The sequence below is a fragment of the Cydia splendana genome, unplaced genomic scaffold (genome assembly GCF_910591565.1).
Source record: "Cydia splendana unplaced genomic scaffold, ilCydSple1.2 scaffold_47_ctg1, whole genome shotgun sequence".
NCBI classification, from domain to species: Eukaryota; Metazoa; Arthropoda; class Insecta; order Lepidoptera; family Tortricidae; genus Cydia; species Cydia splendana.
In genome coordinates this window covers 1,254,519-1,279,786 of record NW_026946890.1, presented here as the reverse complement: position 1 = coordinate 1,279,786, position 25,268 = coordinate 1,254,519, and the positions used below count along the sequence as shown (strand labels likewise).

Here is a 25,268-nt window from a genome sequence, read left to right as displayed (position 1 = left end):
CATTAATATTATGTAAAGATAGAAATACTTAGTTACTTAATACGAAATCTACAATCTACATACATACCTACGTAGGTACCTATTTATTTGGGTTCGTCTTTGACGTCTCTAAAAATAAATATGCCAAATATTCATATCATGGCTCCTCTACACGTTGGCCAAACGCTCCGCCAACGCTTGGCCCATGAGTTAAGGCTCCTCTTCACGTTGGGCCAACGCCAACGCCAACGAGGGACGTAGCCATGCGGTAGAATGAGATAGCAATATCACTTGCTCCCTCTGACGTATAAATGCGTCCCTCGTTGGCGTTGGCGTTGGCCCAATGTGAAGAGGAGCCTTTAGCCGTGCCTTGGTCGGAACAATACTACACGATGGCGACTTTCAGTTGTGATCTGACCGGTTTCCAAGGTGGACGTGGAAGCCAGTTACAGCCAGGGTTCAGCATCAGCTCTATTTGGGTACTGCTCTCCCAAGTGCTCACCTAGGCGTGTCGGATGACCAAAACAGAGTGTGTCTATTGTTGCACCAAACCTGAGTTCCACTAGGTACAGCGAGGGTTCAGCATCAGCTCAGCTCTATGTATACTACAACCTTCTCTAGAATATAACGAACACTTTTATGAAAACCGCATCAAAATCGGTTCAGCCAAACGCGAAATAATCGCGAACAAACAGTATGTATGTACGTCACTTTATTGCACATAACAGGTAATACATACAGTCAGCAGCAGAAGTTGCTAGGCGGACGAGATGTTCAAAATTACCTTGACACGCTCTTATTCTCGTAACAATAAAGTCGCGGCAAGATCATTTTGAACACCTAGCCAGCTTAGCAACTATTGCTGCTGACTGTACAAACATATAAATAAGTAAAACGATATTTTTACCTTATTTTTATCCTTGTGGTGTTTATATGTTTGGGGTTCCATATTACGCTTTCTCCCCTATATAGCTCTAAACATTTTATATTTTCGTGGGGCGGCCACGTATTCGTCATTTTTAATTTTAAAAAACACAAAAACATGAACGTCCACCCTCGACCGCGCACTGCCGATAGTGCCGATTGGACCACGCTTGGCCAATCCCTTTAGGCTCCTCTTCACGTTGGGCCAACGCCAACGCCAACGAGGGACGCAGCCATGCGGTAGAATGAGATAGCAATATCACTTGCTCCCTCTAACGCATAAATGCGTCCCTCGTTGGCGTTGGGGTTGGCCCAACGTGAAGAGGAGCCTTTTGATGTGCGGCCGAAATGGACTATATTCCAATAAAAGACTAATATTTTGTAGGTTTTTACAAATACAAATAACTTTATTTTGCATGAAATATGGTACAAAAGATGGTCAGACAATATTGGGTAACACATCACCAGCATCTGGCATGCAAAAAACTAAAACTACAACTAAAACTAAGTTTAAACAGTCATAAGTCATAATAGTCGAGGCCTAATATTATATTATGTCACCCACCTCAGTCAAAAGATGCCATGTATTCCTCGATGGAATAGAAGGCCTTTTGTACGAGCCATGCTATTAGTTTCCCCTTAAACATTTTCAAAGGCAACTGTTTGATGTTATTATCCAGTCTATTATAGGTTTTTATGCTCATACAAAAAGTGTTTCTACTATATAAATCTGTTTTTTGCAAGGTATGGCTATAGCCTATCAGGGTACCAGGATTTTGTCAATCCAATAATCCTTTCTATATGGACATGTTTACTTGCAAGTTGTCTATCTTTTATGATTGTTAAACCTGGTATCTGTGATTTTCCTTTCATAAAAGTATATATGTTGCAGTCAAAAGTGTGAACTGGTCAAAAGAACTTTTAACCGATAAAAACGGGCTCAGGTAAAACTACTTTTGACCAACATGCTCAGTCAAAAGCAGTTTTGCCTGTTTTTGTCGGTTAAAAGTTCTTTTGACTAGTTCACACTTTTGACTGCGATATATATATCTTTACAGTAATGTTTTTGTCTATAAACACGTCTTGTACTGTAAATCCTCTATCTGCTAGTACACTGTCACCACTTTCACACTTTGACACTAGACCACTTCGTTCAACTGTCTGCCTGTCACTTATAGATCCAGCATTATGCTTGTGAACAATACAATAGTAATACACATGGTGTTGCTTCTACTAAGACCTGTTTGACATCTTTAAACAGTTTTCTGTGACTTATTTTTTCATAACGCTCCTGCCGTTTAAGCGCTTCTGGTGTTACTTGTTTTATTTTAGTGAAACAGAATATGGTTGGTACTGCAGTCTTTTTTAAGAACTTTGCAACTGGTTCATTGTCTGAAAATTAAAAAATAATGTTTAGAAAGTACAAATAGTACTAATACTGAGCCAGGTATGTATTAACTAGGACACATCACATCACCTCATATCAGTTGTGCCGCTTAATTTTAAACTCAGGTAAATTAATTCTACTCTAAGGTTGATTATTATTCAGATTATTATATTATTTTTTAAATAACCAACCTTACAGCAGAATTGATTTACCTAAGTTTGAAGTTAAGTGACACAGTTTATGTTAGAATTCAAGACAATTATGCCGAACTTACTAGCATTAAAGTTAAATTGTATTTCATTTTGTGCTAATAAAGATATTCTATTCTATTCATTTATTAATTTACTTACCTGTATATCTACTTTTTCCAAAATAATCATCTTCCTTAAAATGCATTGCACATAAGCGGGCTGAATCCCTTGCCCTAAAGTTTTTAATACGCAGAGCAGTTTCCCAACGTTTTCTTCGTGTTGGGTCCTTGGGAAATAAATGAGCTCCTCTGTTTGTACAATTTGGCGCACTACATTCAGGCATTTTTGAGAAAATTGTACAAGTTTAGAATAACTTACTTACAAAAAACAAAAAATGTATGTGGTTTGACAGTTTTTATGTCAAAGCGAGGTAAAATCGCTAATTCGCCACCAGGCTCCTATTTCACCAACGTGACAGGTCCGACAATTGACGACATCACTGTTACTGACGTCACAGGCCTCCATAGGCTACAGTAACCGCTTACCATCAGACGGGCGGTGTGCCAGTTAATAAGTACTTATTTTGCGAAGCTAATGACAATTGTCACAAGAAATACGATACGACAATTGTCACGAAATTCCGTGAAATAGGGGCCTGGCGGGATAAAAAGTTAGTTTTCCTCCCAATTAATTTTTAAGTAAATATGGAATAGGGTAAAATGCCCCAATTAGAAAAAAGGTAATCGATCATGACGTCCTTTTTATAAAAAAAAATACTTTTTAAAAATAAGTCACAGCAAATATGTTACAAAAAATTATGAACTAAATAAAAACTACATAAAGCTACAACTAACTACAAGATAAACTAAAATTATAAATAAAAACTTGGCTCCAGCTCTGTGCCTTTGGGCAGGGTGCCAAGAAGGCTGGCGGCATTGCCGCGCTGTCCAATTGTATTTTTCCACAGTTTTGTCTTTTCTAGTTCCACTAGGTACGGCCAGGGTCAGCATCAGCTCAGCTCTATGTATACTAATACCTTCTCCAGAATGTAACAAACACTTTTCTGAAAACCACATCAAAATCGGTTCAGCTAAACGCGAGATAATCGCGGACACATACACCGTGTAACATTAGGAAGCCGAATAATTTTAACAGCGTATTCCTGATCATATTTAGAGAAAAATGTCCTATAAACTTTTTTGAAATTCGCCTAGTTTCAAAGATAATATGATTAAAAAAAAAAACAAGTTTTTATTGTTACAAGTTGTGTGATGTTGCTGCTATGAGACGTAGTCTAAATATCCTTATTGATAGATGTCCAAAAGTGACAAGTAAGAGTGACATTCCATTTCCAACTGCAGCTGCAATACTGTTCATTTTACTATGGAAATTGACAATGACAGCGACACGTTTCCATAGTAAAATGAACAGTATTGCAGCTGCAGTTGGAAATGGAATGTCACTCTAACACTTTGCAAAAAATAGGTTTTACGAAAAAAAATTTAAAAATCAATTTTAAGTGAAAAGTTTACCAATCAACATCAAATAACATTTATTTATTATGTACAAATACATTCAAAAAATTTAAAAAACAAAACAAAAAAATTTTTTTTTTGGCGAAGTAGACCTAAACTGATATTACATTTTTTCTTTCTTTTGACCTCAGAAATGCGTGGTTAAAGTTATTCGGTTAACCCTTTGACCGCCGTTGTCCGGTATAGAAGACAACGATAGACCGATACGCTGGCGCCGTCGTCTTGTATACAAGACAGATATTCAACCACTGAGTTAATGTGAAAATAATAACAATTGCAATTTCATTTACACTCGTGTTCATATTTAAGGTCTTTGTTTTTTCATTTATTTGCTTTTTAAGCCGCTATATAAATACCTTCTTTTAATATAAGGCATTTAAAAAAATTGCTCCAATTTTCAAAAATTTTATGTTTCTCGTCGCCGTTGTCTTGTATAAAAGACAGCTAGGGATGGGAATGTTAACTCGATATGGGAATTTTTAAAGTAAATATAAAGTCAGAAATATGTTTTTATCTAAGTATTTGAACACTTGTTAATCGCCAATTTTTTTCAACGAACAGTAGGTAACTACTTACTAGAATACGTAGAACGAGAGTCAGATAGGCATAACTATATTTAAAGTTCAGGCAGCTTCTTTGGCTCTATAAAGTAGAGTCAGACAAGTAAATTTGCCCTTGTAGATTGTGGACTATTTAATTGCAGAAGAGATAAATAAAAATAATAATTGATGTTATTTTATAGCTTAGTGGGAAGGGATACACCGCAGCGACCGCTTCGCACAAGAGTGGTACAGGGACATACCTGTTTATCAGACTTTAGTTTTTTGTTATAACATTGAAGTTAATGTGTAATTTTTTAATAACAAGTCGTTGAACGTTTTTTTGATAAGAGTTTACCTATAGATTAATGTAAACCAAACTGAAATTATAATGATAGATTCTAATTCCGGAATAATATCTTTCACTCATTAAAAATTCAACCCACGTGTAATTTTCACTAAAACAGTTCCGGTATATTGACTTTATCGACATATGATGCGCAGCTTTAACGTTACGCCAATAAAGTTTACGTACCAACAAGCGCTTACGCCGTTGACCTAGAGACTATTATTACTTGATCCGCGCGGAAACAGTCCTTGTCAGTCTGCACTGCGGGCAGTCCATGCGCGCCGTTGTCTTGTATAAAAGACTTCTCGTACAGCCTAGTGCGGCGATATCACGTCTTGAATCGACATTGTTTAGTGGTTGTTTTTTATGTTAAATCCCTATATTTTAAACATTTTCGGGTGCAAAATATATGTTTAATTTTGGCAATTTGGAATGAAATTAAAACAGGATAAGAACAAAGCTAAATTAAAAAGATTTTTACCATAAATTGTAAATATCGATATCACTATTTGCAATCCCTAAACTTTTTATTAGTTGTTTACTTAAAATTTGCTCTGGCGTGTGAGTGAGCGTCTTTGCGGACTAGGTCCGGCGGCCAAAAGGTTAAAGTTACGGTGTAACATCCTCATGTTACACCGTGTATACATACAAACACCGTTCCGTGTAGTTTTGGACATATTATAAAAGTTATTCAACGATTAATGCAGGTGGCTGGTAATAGGGCACTTTACCCTATGATAATAAATCTTCCTATCCCAGCTTTTTGCCACAGCTGCTCGCAGCGGGTCCGCTTGGCAACTAATCCCGGGAATTGGCGTAGGCACTAGTTCTTACAGTAGCGACTGCCATCTGACCTTCTAACCCAGAGAGGAAACTAGGAAACTTGTTGGAATTAGTCCGGTTTCCTCACGATGTTTTCCCCTTCATCGAAAAGCGATTCATCACCATCTCGACCTATATACGTCCCACTGCTGGGCACAGGCCTCCTCTCGAGCGCGGAAAAGCGATTGGTAAATATCAAATGATACCCATTTCGTACATAAATTCTTTTCAACTTTACCGTATGATAAGCTACAAAAAAAAATTTAGAAAACTAAGGGATTCAAATAGGTCATTCATTGGCTCCAGGGAACCCCTTAATGTAAATTACAGCATCAAAGTTGGAAACAACAAAACTTACGATGTTATTATGTACCAATGTCAGCAATTATTATTGATAAAATTGTGTACCTAATTATTAATTTCGAAAAATAAACTATAAATCTTTTTAAGCACGGCAACCCCAAATATGAATTCATAACCGTTAGCACTCGCGGATTGGACGAATTTTGTGCGGCACTGGAACACACCCAATCACGGATCACTATTTTTACGCGCGCGAATGGCGCGCAAGCTACATGGATCACGCGATCGCTAGTCAAGCGCACCATGAAGCGCACCCCACGCCACGCACCTGAGGGCTTACCGCGAACCACGTTCGACGTGTTGCCTCTCTGCCGCACCTGTGAATTTGTACGTAAGTGTGACAGGGAGGCAACACGTCGAACGTGGTTCGCGTTAGGCCTTCTGCAGCTGCGTTGGTGCGCAGTTGTTCACTTCAAAATGGCGCTCGCTGTGCGTAGAAAGTAGTACTCGTGTAAACGTGTAAAATTGGAGATAGCATAGAAGAAAACTGGTAAATATAAGTATTAGATATACCTTTACTTTCTTTCATCGAATATCTAGTGAAATCTGCATTAGACCTCAAAGCGTTATGTACTTAATGTGATTGTTCCAGAAAGGGTTCGCGGTTCAACTTTTTTCTAACGGTTTCCTCAGCGTCCTTTACGAAGTTCAGTTGATATCGTGTCCACGTCCAGGGTGGATCAGACCAGATCTGCAAATCTTGGAGCACTCGTCGTATGCCATTAAAAAAATGTAAGTATTTACTAGCTACATCTAAATTTAAAACGATATTAGTACATGCTTGATTTTGTAGGTTAATTGTGTAAACGTGTAAAATTGGAGATAGCATAGAAGAAAACTGGTAAATATAAGTATTAGATATACCTTTACTTTCTTGCATCGAATATCTAGTGAAATCTGCATTAGACCTTAAAGCGTTATGTACTTAATATGATTGTTCCAGAAAGGGTTCGCGGTTCAACTTTTTCTAACGGTTTCCTCAGCGTCCTTTACGAAGTTCAGTTGATATCGTGTCCACGTCCAGGGTAGATCAGACCAGATCTGCAAATCTTGGAGCACTCGTCGTATGCCATTAAAAAAATGTAAGTATTTACTAGCTACATCTAAATTTAAAACGATATTAGTACATGCTTGATTTTGTAGGTTAATTAAATAGTCACCAACACTAATAAATTGTGTTATTCCTTCACAGTAAAACATGCCTGTTATAAAAATTTGGTCTGTAGATCAAAAAATCAAAAAAGCGGTTCAAATAATGGACCCAACAATAGAAAATGTTATTGAAAATGGTGAGTAAATCTAAATTAATTTGACTTTTCGTAATGAAATATTTTTTGTGTAATTGTAGAATGTAGTGTATTGTAGAATAGACTATAATTGGATACCTATTGTTAAGCATTAATGTGCTGACTCAAACCACATTTATTTTGCAGTAACATCGTTGCTTATCATGAACAGTGGTACAACTAAAAATGAAATGCTATTTATTGCATTTAATATTCTATCTTTTACTGGTAAGATTTAAAGTCGTGATGTCAATTTAAAAATTAGACGCTTGAAGTTGACATATTGCAAAATCAATGTGGTTTGACATATTAATATTTTTGCTAAACAGTATCCAATTAGGTATGTAGATTGTAGATAGAGGCCTATTTTCTGTCACTTAATTAGATCTATTCGTGCCGATATACCTCTATGTAAATACATACAAACTTGTTATACCCTCTCTCATATATCTATGTGAATGGTAGTAGAGTCGCACCAAGAAAAGTCTGCAGCGGATTTGATAGCCCACGCAGTGTGTTATTTATACGTCATAATTTCATAGAAGTTTGACGTTTAAAATGACACTTGCACTGCGTGGGCTATCAAAATCACTGCAGACTTTTCACAGTCTGACTCTATTAAGCAAATATTTAATTACATTGTACGCCATAGCGCTAACTTGAAAAGTCACACTTACATACAGAAATTTGTTTAACATATTAAGTAATTAGTGATCACCTGATCGGTTACAACATTCTAATTTACATGTATGTATGACGACCGGTCTGGCCTAGTGGGTAGTGACCCTGCCTGCGAAGCCGATGGTCCTGGGTTCGAATCCCAGTAAGGGCATTTATTTGTATGATGATACAGATATTTGTTCCTGAGTCATGGGTGTTTTCTATGTATTTAAGTATTTGTATATAAAAAAAAACTCATTTATTGTAAAATTTATATTAATAATACAAAACTAAAATTAACTAAAAACTAAAGCTAAAATTTAAAAAAACCTATCAAAATTTTGCGCCCTTGGTAAGGTGCCCATCACGCAGGCAGCGTTCCCACGCTGGATTGCTATGGACAATCTTTGCGCGAGAAAGCTGCCCGCGCGAGGGTCACCTGTGGCCTGCCTTAGGCGTTTGCTGAGCTCCTTGTGGAGCCCCCGAGCCCCCCTACCCCACGGACCTATATATCGTTGTCTGAGTACCTACAACACAAGCCTTATTGAGCTTACTGTGGGACTTAGTCAATCTGTGTAAGAATGTCCTATAATATTTATTTATTATTTAATTTCATTGCAGCGTTCATATAAAGGTTATTAACCATTACCAATAATTTTAATGAACCTTATTTGACTGTCTCCTTCAAAATTGTTACTTTCCTTTAATGCAACTCTGCTATACTGCCATGAAATTAAAACTTTGTTACCGATCACTACATATTAATGCCGGTTTCTAGCAAATTGACTACTGAGTTAACTGACTGCGCACTGGTTTCAATTGTTTATTTCTAGAAAAAAAATAAACATATTACTGTTTTAAATTTTCTACAGACAAAAATGTCTTGAGTGCTGGGGCCCGTTTCTAAAAGCTTGTAACTTGTAATACAAGTGGATGCCACACTTTTTGTGTCACGCAGCGATTTTGACAGCTTTTTTTAGAAAGGAACTTCCACTTGTATTACAAACTACAAGCTTTTGAGAAATGGGCCCCTGGTAGTAGTTGCTATCTGTAATTTTATGTCTTTAGCAATAGAGGTGACATGAAACATAATGTGCTTTTAGTTTCTGTAGTAATTAAAGCTTGCTTTTAGACTCTGCAAAATTGATGAGCTGCCCCAGGAGACTGCAATGCCTGCACTGTATCAAATAGTAGCTAATAACCTGCCACAAAACTTAGTAAGTTCGTTATATGTATATTTGTGACGTTTCACAGTGCAGTGTTTATAGAAGCCAAAAAAGTGACATCCTCATTTTATTGCAAATTACTGAAGTTTAGATCATTACAAATGCGAGACTAAAACTCCCGCGTGTCTAATTTGCGTAGTTTTTGTGTAATAATTTTTTGAAAATCGTGTTTTAGGCACCCGGATATTACGAAAAACTTAAAAAAAATTGCAAATCGTTTTATGAACTTTCCGTTGTTTAGTACTATTGGATAAACCGTTCGAAGACGCAATTTTAGAGGCAATTGTGACCACTCTAGGTATATTGGTTACAAAGATATTAATGAATTTATTGTTTTTGGTTTTTATTTTTTTTCTTCCATGTTCCGCCGTAGTAGGAGCCCATATTTGTATGACAGCTTCATTTATACGTCTTCTATCTACACTATTTTTTACAAGACCTAATTCCGTGGAAGATTGAATTAAAAGCCAATTATAATTTTCGGTCAGGGCTGCCACTACCAATATCCGGGTTCACCCGGATATAATATTAACGCTGTATACACAGTATAGCACTTTTATGGGTGGTAAAAATAAACTTTAATATGTTAATAAAAACCTACACATATGAAATAATAAGTTTTTTTTAAGATTTAGTAATTTATTAGCTATAGATAACTTACAAATTCTTCCTCTTTATAATTAGGGTAGATAATATTTACATTTTGGTCGTTAGCTGTATGAGAAAAACTTAAAAAAAATTGCAAATCGTTTTATGAACTTTCCGTTGTTTAGTACTATTGGATAAACCGTTCGAAGACGCAATTTTAGAGGCAATTGTGACCACTCTAGGTATATTGGTTACAAAGATATTAATTAATTTATTGTTTTTGGTTTTTATTTTTTTTCTTCCATGTTCCGCCGTAGTAGGAGCCCATATTTGTATGACAGCTTCATTTATACGTCTTCTATCTACACTAGTTTTTACAAGACCTAATTCCGTGGAAGATTGAATTTAAAGCCAATTAAAATTTTCGGTCAGGGTTGCCACTACCAATATCCGGGTTCACCCGGATATAATATTAACGCTGTATACACAGTATAGCACTTTTATGGGTGGTAAAAATAAACTTTAATATGTTAATAAAAACCTACACATATGAAATAATAAGTTTTTTTTAAGATTTAGTAATTTATTAGCTATAGATAACTTACAAATTCTTCCTCTTTATAATTAGGGTAGATAATATTTACATTTTGGTCGTTAGCTGTATGAGAAAAACTTAAAAAAAATTGCAAATCGTTTTATGAACTTTCCGTTGTTTAGTACTATTGGATAAACCGTTCGAAGACGCAATTTTAGAGGCAATTGTGACCACTCTAGGTATATTGGTTACAAAGATATTAATTAATTTATTGTTTTTGGTTTTTATATTTTTTCTTCCATGTTCCGCCGTAGTAGGAGCCCATATTTGTATGACAGCTTCATTTATACGTCTTCTATCTACACTATTTTTTACAAGACCTAATTCCGTGGAAGATTGAATTTAAAGCCAATTCAAAATTTGCGGTCAGGGCTGCCACTACCAATATCCGGGTTCACCCGGATATAATATTAACGCTGTATACACAGTATAGCACTTTTATGGGTGGTAAAAATAAACTTTAATATGTTAATAAAAACCTACACATATGAAATAATAAGTTTTTTTTAAGATTTAGTAATTTATTAGCTAAAGATAACTTACAAATTCTTCCTCTTTATAATTAGGGTAGATAATATTTACATTTTGGTCGTTAGCTGTATGACAGTCGACTACAAAGAGACGTATACCCTTTTGGACCTCATTACCATGCAGTAAGGTGAAACACTGCTGTATATATCTTTTTTTAGTTGGCTCATCAGGTCGGGTCATCATTTTCTACTTCGAGGCTCTCTGCCCCATCTTGCACCTCGTAATAACTGTCGTCTGGACAGAACTCGGACGTTGGTGTTGGGATTTACTCCTGAGATTCCTGTGCATGCGGTGTTCGGAAAAAATAGACAACAGCTCTCTTCTGTATTTAATTATAAATAAAGTTTTTAAATATGTTGTATTTAATCCCAATCATCAAAAATCAAAAAATTCTCCCAATAATTCTTTTTTAGGCCTTGGTGATCCAAACGGCGATTCCAAATCCACAGGCATTCTTTTAAAATTCAGTATAAGTAGTCTAAATAATACAAGTTTCAGATCAGTTATCATCCTTGGCGATCCAAACGACGATTCCAATTCCAAACCGGTATTCTTTTAAAATTCAGTATCTCTTCTAAGTCCATATCAGCATCTGAAACAAAAAATATATTGAAACGTACTGCCCTAAATTTAAATTCCAATTATTAAATGTTTAAAAATTAAATAAAATAAAGTAAGGGTCAAGTACGAGTTGGAGTTGCACATTGAGGATCCGTGTCATCGTACACTGTATGACATGGTAAAATTTTTTTAGACCCTTCGTATGCGAACCCGACTCTCACTTGCCTGATAGGTACTTACTAAATCAGTTCTCGAAGCAGTGGGACCACATTTTCTTCCATATGAACTCGAAACCAGATATCCCCAAGAAAATGGCGTATAAATAAAAATACCGAAGTGCCAACCCTAGCGGCCGGATAACCCGGATATAAAGTGTTTCGATGATTACTTGAATGTTCCACGGAATTAGGTCTTGTAAAAAATAGGGTGGATAGAAGACATATAAATGAAGCTGTCATACAAATATGGGCTCCTACTACGGCGGAACATGGAAGAAAAAAAATGAAAACCAAGAACAATAAATTTATTAATATCTTTATAACCAATATACCTAGAGAAGTCACAATTGCCACTAAATTTGCGTCTTTGAATGGTTTATCCAATAGCACTAAACAACAGAAAGTTGACAAAATAATTTGCAAATTATTAACGTTTTTCGTAAAATCTTAGGGCCTAAAACACGATCTTCAAAAATTTATTACACAAAAACTATGCAAATTGGACACGCCGGACACGCGGGAGTTTTAGTCTCGCATTTGTAATGATCTAAACTTCAGTAATTTGCAATAAAATGAGCACTTTTTTTTGGCTTCTATAAAACACTGCGCTTTCGGGAAAAATGTTGATACCTTTTTACCTTTTTTAACCGCCTTCAAAAAAAAGGTACTCAGTTTGACCCGTATATATGTATATTTGTTCGGGATTATTTCGCGTTTGGCTGAACCGATTTTGATGCATTCAATTAATGTAGTATGATACCTTTGGGTATGGTGCTTTACGCACACAAGTGTCCCATCCCCTCCCCCTGACGCAACCCCCCCTTTTAGCATGAATGGTGAGTCTTACCAAAAAGTTGCATGTGACCTTTTTTGTTTAAAATTTATTGAGGATTATTTCTTACCTTGACACTTTATTCCTAACTCTAATACTTTTCTCAAAAATTAAAAAAAAAACCGTCAACCGGGACATATTTCATGCTAAAAGGGGGGGTTGCGTCAGGGGGAGGGGATGGGATGGGACACTAGTGTGCGTAAAGCACCATACTCAAAGGTATCATACTACATTACATAATTTGTTTGTCTTCCCCATACATTTGAACACAACTTGATCGAATCATGGGGCGTTTCTTTGATTATAAAAGTTTCTTAGACACAACGCCCCTCGCTGTTATGCTAAAATATTATAATTTATTGTAATAATAATTGTGATATGTTCTAACCATCCGTAGGTTCTCATATTAAAGTTATTGCTGTATATTTTTTGTTTATGTTAATTGTAACCATTTTATAAAAAAAAAAACATCTTTATTACAGCAAATGAAAGGAATATATACGGATCAAAGATTTTTTTGATTGATGGCACAGAAATAGAAGACAATGAAGCTCTCAAAGAACTCCAAAATGAGGTTATACTTATAGGGGATAACTGGAAACCTGATCAAAGCGATAATCAAAGTCGCACAGCAACAGCGTCTACAATCACTGCTCCTAATTCACCAACAACAAGCATAATTAGCAATAACAGCGACACAAGCATAAATAGCTTTGCGTTTGACATTCCCTATAACAAACTTCCATCGTCGCTTTTGACAAAATTAAATGATTGTAAACCGATTTCTAATACCGAAGTCAACACTATCGTGAGAACTGTAACAGATGAACTCTTCCAGGAAACAAAAGCATCAAGATCAGCTTACAGAGTGGTTGCACGAGATTTGTGTGACAAATATCCACAGCTTTATGACAGAGATGCTGATACAAACGAACTCATAGGAATAGGCTACCACACCATTTTTAAAAAAGTTGAAGAGAGAGTTCATTATCTACAAAGGCCGAATAAAATGGATACCTTAGGATCAAGAAAGAAATCTCGAGTCGTTAAAAATTTGAGTGCTGGCTGCAAAGAATGGCAACCCAGTGATCCTGGTAATGTGGATCTTGAAACTTTAGATTCTAAAAAGGACTGGCTAAAATCGGTTTCTTCCATAAAGGAAAGAGATGAATCAAAAGTTGAATTCTACATGAACGAGACCTATGCACAGCAAAGGATATTTCTGAACTCTGCACCTGCCGTAACACATATTCTTAACGAATGGCCAGTATTGTTAGAGGAGAAATATATGATTTCGCATTTTGATCGTCTTTGTGCCTTGAATTCTGGCCAGTGTATGGATGCATTTCAAAATAAAACGACGGCATTGAATGAGCGGTTGAAAACTTTGATCACGAAGAAAAAAAAAAAGACATGCACTGTTAATGACAATAACTTGAATTGTAACCTACAGATGGTTGCAACTTATTTCAATGAAGATATAAAACACATATACCAAGCACATGAGGTATCTATATATATATATATATATATATATATTTCATTCATAATCCATTTTCTTCCGGATGTGGTTCCATTCTAAATATAGTAGTTCCATTTACTAATCTTATTAACTTTTTCTTTTCCAGAAACCATTAACCAGGGTTCAAGTTGCAGAGCTATCCGAAATAGCTGCGCCTAACATTGTATTTTTAGGTGAGACTTAATTATTATTACAATGATAAAATGCCTTACCTGCGAAGCACCACACTGTATGTTTCATATAATTTATAATATGAAACATACAGTGTTAAAACGTAAATGTATTGAATAAACCTGTGGCCCTAGTGAAAAAGGGTACAAGTGTCGCGCAGCTTAGTTTTAAAAGGGGCATAAGTGTTGCATGGAACTTATACCCTTTTAAAACTGCGCTGCCCGAGACTTGTACACTTACTCACTAGTAGTGCCACTTAACGTAATACGATAAATTATTTTATTTGAGGAGGAGGTATAAAATTTGGGAGCCTATTATATTTCCTGTTTTAACCATTTTGTTTTTTGCCCACAGATAATGAAAATATATATTACTTGCTGGTAGAAAAAACGATTGTTAGCGAAACTGCGAGTCTGTCTACGTCGTTACAACTACTGATGGCGGCTTACTTCAACTTGAATATGGAATATCCAGTGCACTGTCAAAACACATTGGAATTTCTTCAAAGGTTTGTGTTTAAAATAAACCCTAAAGAAGGAAGTAAAGTCCGTAAAGGACGCACGCTGAATAAAGTGCTTAGTTTAATCAGTAAAATCCAGTAATGGCATTTACATGCGGTTATTGTGGCGAGAATTTCTCCACAGTAATTTCGTACAATAACCATCAAAAAAGTCACAGGTTCTGTAAAAATGTTAAATTTCCGTGTGTTGATCCTTTGTGTAAGAGTGTTTTCAATAATTATGAGTCTTTTAGAAATCACAATTTTAGATTGCATCAGCCTGGGACTAGTACTGATAGTCCACGAGTTGACATTAATTCAACCTATTCTAAGTGTACAGAATGTAATCAGAGAATATTGTTAAAAAATGTCGAATACCATTCAAGAACTCATGATATTCAATCCGGAAAAGCGGTAACTTGTCCATATAATCTTTCATCTGAAACAACTTCATGTGGTTCGTCTACTTTTACTAGTATACCATCATTAAAAAGTCATGTGTATCGCAATCATTTTAACTCTGTTTCGAATTTGACAGATCAAGATTTTTTAAACCCGAGTAGCCTAGATCACGTTCAGCCTACTACTAGCGATATTCAAGATTGTAATATGTCTGACGATTTAGAAGTCAATACGGATCTTAATAACGAAACTGATTTGTTATTTTTGAAACCATTGCTGTTACTTTTACTCAAGTTAGAGGCACGAAATTTTCTTTCTCAAGATGCTATTTGCAGTGTGGTAGAAGGTTATTCAGATGTCCATGAAAATTCTTTGAAAAATATTAAAATTAAATGTCTACATGCTCTTGAAACTTATCCAGATTCTAAAGAAGCTATGGAGAAACATGTTTTCAATTCGACATATGAAGATAGTATGAATGGCAGTTGGTCTAAAAAGTTGACAAGCAAGTACTTAAGATTTAAACTTTACTCGGAACTTTGTAACATTGTGTTACCAATTTCTATAATGTTAGGTAGAAACAATTTTAACAAAATGTGTTCCTTACAATATATACCAATCATAGACACCATTAGAACGTGGTTTGCAGATAAGACATTTCTTGAACAATTTCAAAACCCAAAAAATAAAGTAAATGATGTTTTAAAAGATATAACATGTGGCTCAAAAATGTGTAATAACGAATTCATAAATAATCCAAACACATTAAAAATAATACTGTATCAAGACGCCTTTGAAGTTTGTAATCCCTTGGGATCATCTAAGATCAAACATAAAATACTAGGAGTTTACATGACGCTGGTAAATGTTTTTCCTTATAATAGGTCTAAAATAGATAACATGAAACTGGTATTATTGTGCAAGGAAAAACATTTAAAAGAGTTCGGTCATGATAAAATTTTTGGTAAATTAACGGAAGACCTTAGAAGCTTAGAAACACGTGGAGTGTATATTAAAGAGTGTAATCAAATTATTTATGGCACTCTTCTGACAATAATTGGTGACAATTTGGGAAGTCATACCATTGGTGGTTTTGTTGAAAACTTTAATGTAAAATATTTTTGCAGGTTTTGTTTAATTGAGAAAGAACCTTTTGCGCAAAATCCAATACTGTTAGGAAAAAAAAGAACTATTGAAGACTATAACGAAGACGTAAAAATCTCTAACCAATTACATGAGGATGGTAGTTCATCGGTTCATAATCGAGGGGTTAAACAGGACTCCGTTTTTAACCAAATCGAAAACTATCATGTCATTGACGGTTTGCCTCCGTGTTTAGGACATGATTTATTTGAGGGTGTTGTGCAATTTGACATCGCTTTAGCTATCAACTATTTCATCAATAACAAAAGCTTTACGCCAAATTTTTTAAACATGAAAATGGAACGTTTGTCGAAAATGGAAAAAAAAAGTGTGCCACCACCCTTTAAAGCTGGCTCTGTTAAAATAGGGGGTCAAGCTCTTGAAAACTGGCATTTTCTAAATTATTTGCCGCTAATTTTATTAAACTCTGTAAATATTCACGACCCTGTCTGGCAAATGATAATAAAGTTGCGGGAAATAGCACAACTTATTTGCGCATATGAGATATCTATTGGTCAAACAGCTTTATTATCATCTGGCACAAAAGAATATTTAATACTTAGGAAACAGTTATTCCCTAATACTCCGCTAAGACCTAAACATCACTACCTAACCTATGGTGAATTGACGAGAATTCATGGACCGTTGATCTATTCTTGGACGCTTAGATTTGAAAGCAAACATAGGTTTTTCAAAAACGTTGTCCGACACCTTCCAAATTTTGTCAATATCACACTTTCACTATCAAATCGTCATCAACTACACGAGGGTTATCTTTCTCAGGGTATTCGGTATGATACCAAATTATTTTCCAAACATTCTCGTATACACAGAATCGACGAACTACCATCAAGCGTTAGGTGCTTGATTTCTAACACCACCCCTGGAACAATCCTCTCGGCTTCGCAAATAGGTTACAGGGGGATAAATTATGCAACAGGCGATTACCTTCTCTATAAACATGAAGAAAACGTACTGAATTTCCTTGAAGTAGAGATGATTCTATTTAGTGATACGTATGAAAATCCATATTTCATTGGATGTAATCATAAATTTCAATATAATTCAGAAATAGGCTTATGCCAAAAGCTTTTTACACCTCAATCAGATCTTAATGAAAAAAAAATATGTAGTGACTACCAAAGCTTGCTACATTTTAACACTTATAAAACACATATTATTGACAATTGCCATTTTATATGTCTGCATCATGCTTATTTAGATTTGCTTTAGAAACTTCTAGCTAGGTTTATCGAGTTTCAGTCGCAAGATCAATGTGTGACAAAATTCACGAATTGGACCAATTATTAATAGGTAGTATACTTTTTTTGTACCAGAGTATCTGATTGTACCCTTTTGAAATAAACAAATTAATTATGCCTTCAAATGTCCGTTAATTTGCCAAATAATTTATTACAATAGACTTCCGAACACTTTGGAACCTTGGTTTCGCTCAATAGTCTCTTTAATACGGTTAGTAGTAGTAGTAGTTAGTGACAAAATTAAATGATTGTAAACCGATTTCTAATGCCGAAGTCAACGCTATCGTGAGAACTGTATAACAGATTAAAGGTTTCGTCACACAGGCGCGTTTTCAGGGCGGGGCGTGAGCTTGGCGCGCCGCTTTTACATATAAAACGCTCACGCCCCGCCCGGAAAACGCGCCTGTGTGACGGAACCTGAACTCTTCCAAGAATCAAAAGTAACACCAAGATCAGCTTGCAGAGTGATTGCACGGGATTTGTGTGACAAATTTTCACAACTTTATGACAGAGATGCTGATACAAAAAAACTAATAGTAGGAGATCCCACATATGGTCGACCTTTACCAATCTGTCTGACGGATGAAAGCATGAAAATATGAAAAAAAATATGTTCCAGAACATAAATTAATAGGGTTACCTAAAGAAATACGGTCAAGGCTATTTTTAATTTCATGTATTACAGCACGCTACATTTATACTATACTATTTTTACTGTTTTTATAAGTATTGAATTCTAACAATATTTAGGTGGTAACTACTTACTGGGAATAAAATTCCACCAAGCCGAGTTAGTGGTAACTAGTGGGATTTTTTTTCCCAGTAGTTACCAGTGGTAAAAGGTGGAAAAAAAATCCCAGTAGTTACCACTGGTAATAACTTGGTGGTATGTAGTGAGTTTTTTAAGCACTATTTTCATGTTTTTTTTTGAAAACCCTATTTATTTTAAAACTCATATCAAATATCATCTTACAACACTGGTATCAAACGAAAAAACAAGAAAAAAAATGTATGTAACCCTATATCGAACTAATCGTTTAGAAAAAAAAAACGGTTTTTCCTTCTAACTTTTGAACCATCTGTCCAAATAATATGAAAAAAATGAAAATAGTGTTTAAAAAACTAAATCAAATAAAATTAAAACAAACTTGATCAGTTAAGCCGTTTATGAGTTATCGCTAAAAGTCTTCCCTTCTTATTTTAATTAAAAGCCTGGCAACCCTTATTTCTGACCGGATTTTCGCAGGCAACCCTGTTTACTTTCCATTGAAACTTATTTCGTTCGTCAGACAAATCGGTGAAATTTGCCGAAAATTTTTTTTTTCAAAAATTTTATTAAAATTAGCCTTGACCATATTTCTTTAGGTAACCCTATTTATTTATGTTCTGGAACATATTTTCTTTCATAGTTTCATCATTTCATCATGTGGGATCTTAGACCATAATAGGAACAGGCTACCACACTATTATTAACACACATAGGTTTCCGTTATAGGGGTTTATATACCTATACAGGGTGATTTCGGGGTCGTGGAGCAAGAGAGCCAGACATCATACAGAATCCAAAGATGAGCTTTTTGATGTTGTTAATTATTGTTTTTCACCAATAATGATGATGATTTTCCAGATGACAAGTAGGAAAAAACATTTTTGCATACAAGTTGGTGACCCTACTCAATGTGACATCTTGTCGCTTTCCATACAGCGTATGTCAAAAGTCATAGGGTGACCATAATTACTTAGTATAACAATAATTTTACTTGAAAAATAAGAATAATTAAAGTAATTATCTTTTAATCAAATACTACCATACGATAATGTGGATCATTTACAGAGTCACAAAAAGTGGTTCTGGATCACGACCCTGAAATCACCCTGTATATATTTTTGAAAAATGACTTCATAGTTGATATAGTACACACATCTGTACACTCTTTTTTAAAGAACATATTTTTCCTAATTTATTTTCGTGTCGAGTAGTACATACCCATCAATAATAATTTATTAGGCACTATATATTTTACGTGCTACTTAAAAGACTCATAATTATAAACATATATATGACTCATAATTATAAATATATTGTAAGGCATATCTTCGTCTAAAAAATCGTTGCTTCAAGCATCACTGGGCCATTCCTTGCAGCCCGTACTCATTATTTCGATGATTTGAATTCTTTCTTGATCCTATAAGATAAGGTATCGTCACTTGTCACGTAATACTACCTCTCTTCAATATTTTATTAGGGCTTTGTACGTAATGAACTATTGATGTAACGGATAGTTGTTTGGCCCGATCCCGAATACTGGATGTACGGCCTGACGATCGGCCGAATATTCGGTCTGCGGCCGGCGGAAATACACCTACATTTCTGTTTTTCAGGTGCGCATTTGTGCAGTTTTCGACCTGTTTTGTAGTGAACTTTCGCGCGGACTCATTTCTAGGTTCGAAATAAGTGCGCGAGCAAGTGAGTGGAATGTTTAAATTGTTCTTCCATAAATGATTCCGTCAAGTTATGTTGGGTTATTCCCACTAGGTACCACCAAGTTCTTACCAGTGGTAACTACTGAGAATTTTTCCCCCACCTTTTACCACTGGTAACTACTGGGAAAAATATTTCTCCGTATATAGTTACCACCAACTCGGTTTGGTGAAACACTAATCAATTTATAATAATTGATTAAAACATAAATTTACTTAAAAATTGATGTTGATATTTGTATGGGAGAGTCAATTTTTTTTCGCCTTTGGTTCCATAGTAAAAGTTGTTCAGTATGACTTACATCCCCGTAAATTAATGCAGGTGACTATAAAAAAAACAACCTGTATTTTATACTGTACTTTTATTAGTATTTAACTCTAACAAAATTTTGGTGGTAACTACTGGGAAAAAAATTCCCAGTACATAGTTACCACTGTAAGAATTTGGTGGTAACTAGCGGGTATAACCCGTTATGTTCTAATGTATGGGGAAGAAAAACAATTACAGCCAGCGTTAAATGAACGTAGTATGATAGCATTGGGTATGGTGCTTTACGCACACTAGCGTCCCCTCCCCTACCCCTGACACAACCCCCCTTTTTAGCATGAAATATGTCCCGGTTGATGGTTTTTTTTTTAATTTTTTGAGGGAAGTATTAGAGTCTGGAAAAAAGTGTCAAGGTAAGAAATAATCCTTAATCAAATTTGTACAAAAAAAGTTACATGCAACTGTTTGGTAAGACTTACCATATTCATGTATTAACTTGTTGAAGTTGAATATATGTAACATAATAATACGTGATAGTACTGCAATGACAGGCGGTCTAGCATGAGTTGTGTTCTCGTGCGCGATTTCAAGTATGGACTCGCACGCGAGAACGCAACTCATGCTAGACGGTCAGAAATCGTATGGAGAAAACCAGCTTGTTGAACGGTAAAATTTTATCGAAGTTCATCTAGCTATAACATGAATATGGTGCACCATATCAACAAAATGAATAAAATACCTTTTTTGTTGAGAATTTAATAAGGGTTATTTCTTTCATTGACACTTTTTTCTAGGCCCCTCCCCCTGATGCAACTCCCCCTTTTAGAATAAAATGTGTCCCGGTTGACATATTTTTATTTTTTGGGGAAAGTATACAATATAGGAAAAAAGTGTCAATGAAAGTAGGGACACTAGTGTGCGTAAAGCACCATACCCAATGGTATCACACTACATTCATTTTCAGCTGGATATAATGTGTTTTTCAAAAAACACAATTTGACCGAATCAAAAGGAGAGAGATAAATCACTATATAGTTGAATTGTATATATATATGTCGCAGTAAGATAGATAAGGCCGTTATATAGTTATAACTCTAGGGATATAATTATATGACGTAACATAGTTATATGAAAGCGATTCATTACTATCTTAATAGGTATATAACTATAATACGGCTTTAGTTTAGTGATATAGTTATATTACTGGATTAAGTTTAGTGATATAGTTATATTACTGGATTGAGTTCAGTGAAATAATTGTAGGTAGGAGTGCAGCGGTGCGGCGGAGGTATAGTTATATCCCTAGGGATATAGTTATATGTCGTATAATACTTTTTTGCAATATTACGTAAAAGTACAGGTCGATTCACGAAAGCTGGCGCGAGATTTCTACTGAGTGACAGCTATTTTCATTGAAATTCTGTCAAATCTCGCGCCAGCTTTCGTGAATCGATCGCAATGCCTCATAAACCCTTAAAAATAGCAGCATGAAAATATATATAATAGTTATCTTACTAGGAATATGATTATAATACGGCATATAACTATATCCCTAGGGATATAACTAAACCTCCGCCGCACTGCCGTACTCCTAATACCTACAATTACTATCTTACTAGGAATATGATTATAATACGTAGTTACGTACTATACGGCATATAACTATATCCCTAGGGATATAACTATACCTCCGCCGCACCGCTGCACTTCTACTTACAATTATTTCACTAACTTAATCCAGTAATATAACTATATCACTAAACTAAAGCCGTATTATAGTTATATACCTATTAAGATAGTAATGAATCGCTTTCATATAACTATGTTACGTCATATAATTATATCCCTAGAGTTATAACTATATAACGGCCATATCTATCTTACTGCGACATATATATACTCAGAACTCGACACGTCCTGCCGTACTTAACACATATTCTTGACGAGTGGCCAGTATAGGTATTGTTAGAGGAGATACTGAATATTCGGCCGATGATCAGGCCGAACATCCATTATCCGGTATCCGGCCAAACAACTATCCGTTGCATCTCTATAGTTCGTTTTTTTAGCATTAGAAAAAAGGTAAACAATCTTGATGCGTCTTTTAATTGAAAAACACGTTTTAAAAATAAGTCACGGCAAATATGTAACAATTATGAATCTAATACGATCATTCATATTCTTCTGCTTTCATAAGTAATAGTTTATGATTTTTAAAAAGCGTTTTTCAATTAAAAGACATGTCAAGATCGCTTACCTTCTTGCAAGTTCTTTCTAATGCTAAAAAAAAACGAACTATAATTTTATTAATGTCAGTAACAAACATTTTCAGACAATTCGTTACTTGAAATGGTATAGGTTTTATTGCGTGATTCACATAGGCCTTATTAACCGAAACTTTTATAAGACTAATGTACATAAGATATAATTTATGTACTGGATTGCTGTTAGCTTTTAATTATATCATTTTATATGTTACTGTAATAACCAGGATGGTTACATTGTTGAAGTACATTATTCTGCAGGGCTCGTGTTGCCCGCAGGTGACACAGCTCACACACCAGGTTTGTAAAACTTATAGACCATTTAAGCTGATATGCGGGTCCGCCACCAATTTTTTCCCACATTGGCTTTTAGAGACTAGTAAATATAAAGACTGCCTTCAATATCTAGTTATATACAGTGTCGCATTCCTTTAAAATAATGAGCCTGCGGTAGATACAATTATTATAGGTAGGTAGGGGTACAATTATTATAGAGAGGTCTCTGTACCATTAATTTCGTTTGACACTTATAACTAGACGTCTGCTTAACACATTGGCACCGTCTGTAGGAAATTCATTGAGTGCATATTATTATATTATATTGTGTTAAGCAGTACAGAGCGCGTAGCCAATGTGCCAATGGTTAACGCTCCGTAGCGTATCGTAGTCATCTCTCTCTAGCACTAGTGCAACATTGACGGTTGCGTTTCGTTCGCTACGGAGCGTTAACGATTGTTCGTAGGCTCCGCACCCAGATACCTCTCTATAGTGAAACTAGCTACAGCAGGTTCATTATTTTAATGGAAACGCGACAATGTATAGACATGGGGCCGTATGAAAAAAAGTAAATCCTTGTGATTATAGGTATAAGAAGTCACTTCAAAAGAAGGTATAAGCTAAGCATTTATACTTTATTCATCTATGGATATCCTTTACCTTCTACTCTGAAGTGAATTACTGCGTTTGAAGCGAATGCTTTGGCTGTCATTCGAGTACTTTATTCATATGATTGAAATGAGCAAAAGGCCCGGAGTAAATCGTTTTGCTTAGCTTTAAACTTTTAAAGTATTAGCATTTGACCATGTATCTTTTTGTCAAATTTGACGCATTTAATACGTATAGAAGTGAATGCTTATACTTTTCTTTATTCATACGGCCCATTGGCAGTCTTTATTTTACTAGTCTCTGCTTTTAAGATGGCCAATTTCCTAGACCATGGGGTATGGGCAATCGCCGCCCTTACTGCCTAAAGGTGGCACGTGATCGCTCCGAGAAGCGGGGTTGATCCATTCACTTTTTTTTTTCTTGAGTTACCAGTATAAAGTCGGGCTTTGCAACATAAGCGCCGCATACAGATAATCAAATGTTATATGTATTATAACCTATTATAAGGTGTTAGCGAACGGGCTCCTAATACTTTAGACTGTTGAAAAACAGTCTGCCTATCTGTACATGTGTGATACACTGTAAAAGCTATAGGTATATCACTCAGAGGGGTACAATTATTATCACAACTGTTATATACACTCACGTGAATTATTTGTCGCTACTGGCGGCGGCTGCACTCCGTGCACTGCGCACTGCGAACACTCGAGTCGATGAGGGACCCCCGAAGGGCCCGAAACATGTCGCCAGTATAGCGACAAATAATTCACGTAAGTGTATAACCGTTGTGATATAAATATTTTATAATATATTATGTCTCACGAAAGTTTAAATTCGATTAAGCATAGACTATTGACGATCCCCTTAAAGTAAACTACTTGAAATCAAACAATCAAAGCTTTTTCGCACGTACTTAGCCGGAGAGCTAGCCACGGAAAAAGGTATGAAATTTATAGAGCAACGAAATCCCTATAGTTAGTGTGCCATACTATCATTATTAATTAATCCGGGCAGCTGTTTAGCTGTGGGTGCGGGAGTGGATGGGAATCATGGGAAACAAAGGGGTTGTAAAATCAATTGAAGGTGTGCAATTTATAGAGCTCTGTGTTTGGTGTGATATAATAGCTAATTATGTATTTAATTCAAATATAACAATGCCAGGCGTTTTATTTGGAGGAAAAGTAGTGCCAGATGATGAAAGTACACAATCCTTTGTGCGCCTGTCGAAGAGCACGAGCAATTTGCATCTAACTCACAATTGCTTTACGCATAGTGTCGTATGTCTTCTACTTTTTGTACTCTGTCACAGAATAAATAATAGTACTACACTGTTCAATTACGCCTAGGTAAGTGTTAGGAAAAAGTAGAAGACTCAAGACACTATGCGTAAAGCAATTGTGAGTCAGGTGCAATTTGGCCTGGCACTTGGCACCTGGCACTACTTTTCCCCCGAATAAAACGCCTTGCTTTGTTATATTTGAATTAAATACATAATTAGCTATTATACCTATCACACCAAACACAGAGCTCTATAAATTGCACACCTTCAATTGATTTTACAACCCCTTTGTTGCCCATCCACTCCCGCACCCACCGCTGAAAAGCTGCCAGGCGCCCGGATTAATTAATAATGATGGTATGGCACACTAACTATAGGGATTTCGTTGCTCTATAAATTGCATACCTTTTTCCGTGGCTAGCTCTCCGGCTATAGTACGTGCGAAAATGCTTTGATTGTTTGATTTCAAGTAGTTTACAAATTAGTGTTAAGTTAATCTAAGTTAG

The 25,268-nt window shown here is 35.6% G+C and overlaps 3 long non-coding RNA genes across 5 annotated transcripts in view; 2 read left to right on the top strand and 1 right to left on the bottom strand.

The window, feature by feature from the left end:
• The window catches only part of LOC134805655 (uncharacterized), a 174,012-nt gene extending 169,041 nt beyond the window's left edge, over positions 1–4,971 (top strand). Inside the window, exon 2 of the long non-coding RNA XR_010146348.1 lies at positions 4,164–4,971. This is a non-coding gene — a long non-coding RNA (uncharacterized LOC134805655). The remainder of the gene's footprint in view (positions 1–4,163) is intronic.
• Positions 4,972–6,499: 1,528 nt separating this feature from the next.
• LOC134805653 (uncharacterized) lies at positions 6,500–14,745 on the top strand. Of its 3 annotated transcripts, none has more exons than XR_010146345.1 (8): positions 6,500–6,579; positions 6,682–6,821; positions 7,033–7,171; positions 7,282–7,378; positions 9,168–9,252; positions 13,069–14,093; positions 14,215–14,281; positions 14,634–14,745. It is a non-coding gene; the product is annotated as an uncharacterized LOC134805653 (long non-coding RNA). The 3 variants fall into 3 exon arrangements; XR_010146344.1 differs by having other exon boundaries at positions 9,157–9,252; XR_010146346.1 differs by lacking the exons at positions 6,500–6,579; positions 6,682–6,821 and adding an exon at positions 6,885–6,930 and having other exon boundaries at positions 9,157–9,252.
• LOC134805654 (uncharacterized) lies at positions 14,632–19,003 on the bottom strand. The gene is made up of 2 exons (XR_010146347.1): positions 17,989–19,003; positions 14,632–17,877 (listed from the first exon to the last, which is right to left on the bottom strand). It is a non-coding gene; the product is annotated as an uncharacterized LOC134805654 (long non-coding RNA).
• Positions 19,004–25,268: the final 6,265 nt, after the last annotated feature.